Below are 6,082 nucleotides of genomic sequence, written 5' to 3'. Positions count from 1 at the left end.
TGGAATCCCTAAACTAAAAACGTGTTCTCTATAAGAAGAGTCAAGAGATAAACAATTATTTTCCACATGTCAAAATCCTCCTTCCCTACCAGGTAATTTCACACTTGCACAAGAAGGAAAGTCCCAAGTATGGAAGAAGGGTGGGGGAGCAGAGAAAGGAGAGGAGTCCACCACCCAGATACAAATACATTCCTTGGACCAGAAAACGTGAAGCAAGAGAGTGACCAAGTACAGAGGGAGCCCCCACCCCCTCAAAATAACCTGCAACACCAGCAACTAATAAGAGAACAGATCCCATGGTCCCCACCACATCAGATTGTGACCCCCAGAATCATCACTCCTCCTGCTTTATTACCTCCTCCTCAAAATCCCTTCCTTGTGCTCTCCAGGGTCATGCTGGCCGGGAATCTCATTGAGTCTCCATTACAGGAAGAACACTTTTCAAATGGTTCCAGTTGCATTAAAATTGTTTAACATGGCTAGATGGGGCTGTCTGAAAATTTACCCCATTCAGTGGAGGTAAAAGTATACACACCGTGTCACATTGCACTCTACAGTTGTAAGCAAGCTGAATAACTTTGTAAAGATACAGCTGTAATTGTGCTTATTTTAGAATGTAATTATATAGCTGTAACATTCTACACACATCTGTAACCATGCTATCTTACAGCTGCAACACTATACTGTACAGTGGTAATTGTTATATAACTGTAATGATATACTGCAGTAACTGTGCTATATAACTGTAATGATGCACTATTACACTGTACAATGATACGCTATTACACTACTGTACAGTGGTAACCTCTGTATAGTTGTGTAATGATACACTATTACACTGTACTATATAATAATACACTATTACACTACTGTTCAGCAGTAACTGTGCTATATATTTATTTGTTTGTTTTTCTATACCGATGTTCATTGGACATAACACACCGGTTTACAGTGTAACAGAGGAGTCTATTAACGTAGACTTCTTATTTTACATTGAAACTTTGTGACATTTTACATTGAACTTTATAATTTTGACACATTTTTACATTGAATTTTTTAACATTTTACATTGAAACTTTGTAACATGCGTAACAATTGGCCTGTGGAGAGTATCAAGTGTAATAGAGCTTATAACTGTGTAATGATACACTCTTACACTGTACTGTACAGTGGTAACTTATATAACTGTGTAATGATACACTGTACTGTGCTATATAACTGTTTAATGATACACTATTACACTGTACTATATAACTATGTAATAATACACTATTACACTACTATACAGCAGTAACTGTACTATATAACTGTGTAACGATACACTCTTACACAGTACTGTACAGTGGTAACATATAACTGTGTAATGATACACTGTACTGTGCTATATAACTACTGATACACTACTACACTACTGTACAGCAGTACCTGCTATATAAGTGTGTAATGATACACTATCACACTGTACTTTACAGTGGTAACGTATATAACTGTTATGATACACTGTACTGTGCTATATAACTGTGTAATGATACACTATTATACTACTGTGCAGCAGTAACTGTGCTATATAACTGTGTAACGATACACTCTTACACTGTACTGTGGTAACTTATATAACTGTGTAATGATACACTGTACTGTGCTATATAACTGTGTAATGATACACTATTACTCTACTGTACAGCAGTAATTGTGATATATAACTGTGTAACAATACACTCTTACACTGTACTGTACAGTGGTAACTTATATAACTGTGTAATGATACACTGTACTGTGCTATATAACTGTGTAATGATACACTATTACACTGTACTATATAACTATGTAATAATATACTATTACACTACTGTACAGCAGTAACTATGCTATATAACTGTGTAACGATACACTATCACACTGTACTTTACAGTGGTAATGTATACAACTGTTATGATACACTGTACTGTGCTATATAACTGTGTAATGATACACGATTACACTGTACAATGATACATTATTACACTACTGTAAAGCAGTAACTGTGCTATATAACTGTGTAATGATACACTACACTACTGTACAGCAGTAACTGTGCTATATAACTGTGTAATGATACACTCTTACACTGTACTGTACAGTGGTAACTTATATAACTGTTATGATACACTGTACTGTGCTATATAACTGTGTAATGATACACTATTACACTGTACAATGATACACTATTACCCTACTGTAAAGCAGTAACTGCTATATAACTGTAATGTTGCTCGAAACTGAACAGAACCAGGCCCTGAACCGATCCCTGAGGTACTCCATAAGTCACCATTCTCTCCAACATTACTTATTGCCGTCTGTCAGGGAAGCAATTTCTAACCCATTCCTCCATCTTGGGACCCACTCCCAAGCTGCTCATTTGATTCAGGAGCCTCCTATGTGGGACGGTATCAAAAGCTTTGCTGAAATCCAAGGAAATCACATCAAGTGCTTGTCCTTGACCTTATTATTCTCTGTCACCCAATCAAAAATATCAGTCAGGTTCATTTGACACAGCTTTCCTCCGGTAAAACCACGTTGCCTTGGATCCTGCTACCCACTGGACTGTAGAGAGCTCATCATCCTTTCCTTCAGCAGTGTCTCCATTAATTGTCCCCTGATCGAGGTAAGGCTAACCGGCCTGCAGTTTCCAGCCTGCTCTCTGCTACCACTTTTTTGTGAAGCAGGACCACGACCGCCCTTCCCCAAACTTACAGCACCACTCCCATTCTCTAAGGACCCGCCAGCACCTCTGTTTCCACCCAAACACTCTCTTCTGTAAATGGGCTGCTATCTGCTCAGCATGAAGTTTCAATATGGGCAGAATCTAAAAGATTTTAAATAAATAAATAATGAATAAACATCTCCCTCTCATCCAACGGTATTTTTGCCATCCAGCAATGTTCTCCTCCTCCAGAATCTTCTTTAGTGAACATCAAACTGAAGTATTTGGTTTTTTCTTCATCTTTCTCCATACAATGCTCCTTATCTCCTTTCAATATTACAATCCAATCTCTGGGCTCCCCCCTTTCTCTGATATATCTGAACAATGTTCTATCACCTCGCTTTACCTCTTTGGAGATCCTTTTCTATCCTGGTCTCTTCCCTCATCTCTTTCAGCTTCGCCACATATTCTGTATCCGAAGCGCAGATACACATGTATCTGCGCTTCGGCCTTCCTGTTATATGGTTTTGTTAAGTTAACCCCTAAGTTTGATGTAAACCAGCCTGATATGAAGCTTGTCATGAAGTTCGGTATAGAAAAATGTTAAATAAATAAATAAATAAATAAATAAATAAATAAATATTCTTCCCCCTGTCTTCCTCTTTTTACTGTTTGAATGCTGATCTTTTGCCGTTATTGTTTCAGCCACCTCCTTGGAGAATCAGATTGGTTTCCTTTTCCTCTTTTATTTCCTTTTCTTGCTTTTCTAACATTTGTTCACAATTCCCCGGGGAGTTTTTGCTTTATTTTCCGCCTCTCCCAGCATATTCAGTCGGGTCATTACAGCCACGGTCCTGGGCTGCAGGGAAATGGTCAGTGGTGGTAAGGGAGAGAAGGAGAAGGGAGAAACTAACATGAAAGGTGGAGGGAAGGGGAGCAAACTGGCACTGGAGGTATGCAGGAAGGGAGAGACTGGTATGGGAGGGGGTACTGGGGCAGGGGAAAATGGAATTTTAGATACAATGAGGGGGGAGAGAGACTGAGATTGGAAGTACATGGGGTAGGGGGAGAATAAAATTGCAGGCACAAGAGGGGTAGAAGAGAATGGAATTGGAGGTCTGCCAAGAGGGGGAAATGGAAACTAAGGAATAGGATCTGAGGTCCGGGGAGGGGAGACGGTAACAAGAGGCATCCAAAGCTGCAATCCATCCTTGTCCCCAGCTCTTGAACTTCTGGATAATGTTGGAGGGTCCCCAGTGTGAATATGGAAAGCCTTGTATTTGTGCTTTCATCTACAAGTCCCAGCCTCAGCCTCAGCCTCCATTGCCTACTCTCTTAGGCCCCCAGGTCCCCCTGCCTCATCTTCTCAAACCCCCACTACTCACGCTCACACCTTGAGCAGATCCTGTATCCTTCAGGGTGAAACTCGCTTTTGTCTTTTGTCATTGTTTTAATTTATCTGATGCTGCTGTAATCCACTTTGTTCCAGTTTTTTTTGTAAAACATGGAATATTTATCTCTTACATTAAATTGAAACTCCCAGCCCCATTGAGCAGGGCAATTCTTGTTCCCCTCCCCATCCCCCAGGATCAAACACTTTACATTTCTGTTTATTTCTATTTATTATAAAATAATTATGCAGTGCAAGAGTCCTTATAGAAAAAGAGTACAAAGTTTTATTTGTGAACAATCTTACAAGCTCCTCCATATTTGTAACAAACATAAATGTCAATACACATCAATACATTTAACAAAATAAACTTGCATTATATCCCAGCAAGAGGTATTTAGAAGTTACAGATAGAAAACGAATCCAGCCCAGGCAAGGAAAGCATCACACCCTTCCCTTTTAACCCTGTTAGAAAGAAATCAGTCTTTTCCCTTTAAACCCTCTTAATGTACTGGAAAAGAAAACAGACATTCAAGTTTTTGAGAACATGGATAATATTTCGCAGCAAAATCCTGCCTTTCTGTAACTGAGGGAATTCTCTCTCTCCATTGCTAGAGTCATCCAGATAAGATTAAACCAGGTTTCTTTCTTTCTATTGATGGTTATGCAGTTTTGTTCCAATCTCCTACAACATTTCTTGCAGCAGCTCAGAGCTGCGTTAACTGGGATTTACTCAAAATTAGCACCAACGGGTGTTTGAAATGTGCTCTTTGCTTCAGTAAACTTGAATTTTAGGACAAGACCAGCATAGGTGAAGTAAAGTACCCTCCCCCTCTCACATCTGCAAGATCTCACTGCTACCACTTTACATAACCTCGGGGGGGGGGGGGGGGCGGAGTTTAGCACCATCCAAAATGAATTTTGTTATTCACCTTCTTGTTTCTTTTTGCAGTAATTAAATTTCCTTTCACAATTCTTTACCAAACCCAATCCCACTCCCTATCTGTATTAGTGATGTGCATTCATTTGAAATAAAATGAGAAACTTTAATAAAACTCCCAATTTCATACCAATTTGTTTTTAAAATGAAACAGAATAACAAATGAAATTTTATATATTTTCATTTGTTCTGTTAAAAATAATGTCCATATTCAGAAGGCTAAATGCTGATTTTTTAATATTTTGGGCACTTATCCAGCTAAACTATAGCCAGATAACCGAGTCTGAGTCTGAGACCAACATGGAGACTGTGATTTACCCAGAATCCTCTGCACTAGAGCCTGGCCCAGAGAAATTACAGGAGACATCTGGACAGCAGCTGGAGCTGTCCAAAACTTGTGATGGAGGGTCAGAGGGTCACAATAAGCAAGCATGAAGATCTCTCTGAGAATGGAAAAATGACAGGACAATATATCCAGATATCACAAGAGAAACTCAGGTCCGTTGAAAGATGTTTCTTTCACTGAGTCAAGAAGTGAGAAATATAGGGGCAACGATAACTGTAAATGCGTGGTAAGGTTTAAAAATAATAGATATCTTTTCTTTGACCCCATTCAACTAAAATCCTTTCTGAACGCAAATAGTACTTAGGAAATTGTGTGCTTAAGCTCAGTGTAGTTAAAGGGAATAAAAAATATTAAGTTAAATGTTCATCTTCCTTTTTTTTCTTTCTAAATGTTATATTTTATTTACTTCTTTGTGTTCTAGAGGATGTAATTCCACCAAATTTTCCTTTTCTGGTGAAGATAATAATTTTGATAAGGTGATTGATGCTTATGACAATATGATTTCCTTATTTATTTTTGAATAAGATGATTATGTACTTAAATGTTGACCTTTTTCATTGGCAAAATATATTGTTATCTAAAAATATCTGTAAAAGATGTATAAATAAATAATTTTAAAAAAATGACAGGACAAAGGACTAATGGAAGATTAATGTGACCACCAGGTATTTAGGCCCCAATTTGGGAAACTTTGGGAAAGGGATCAGGGTAACATAAGTTTTA

Source organism: Rhinatrema bivittatum, chromosome 19 (assembly GCF_901001135.1).
Source record: "Rhinatrema bivittatum chromosome 19, aRhiBiv1.1, whole genome shotgun sequence".
NCBI classification, from domain to species: Eukaryota; Metazoa; Chordata; class Amphibia; order Gymnophiona; family Rhinatrematidae; genus Rhinatrema; species Rhinatrema bivittatum.
The sequence above is the reverse complement of the archived record's forward strand: the minus strand, read 5'-3'. Positions refer to the sequence as shown.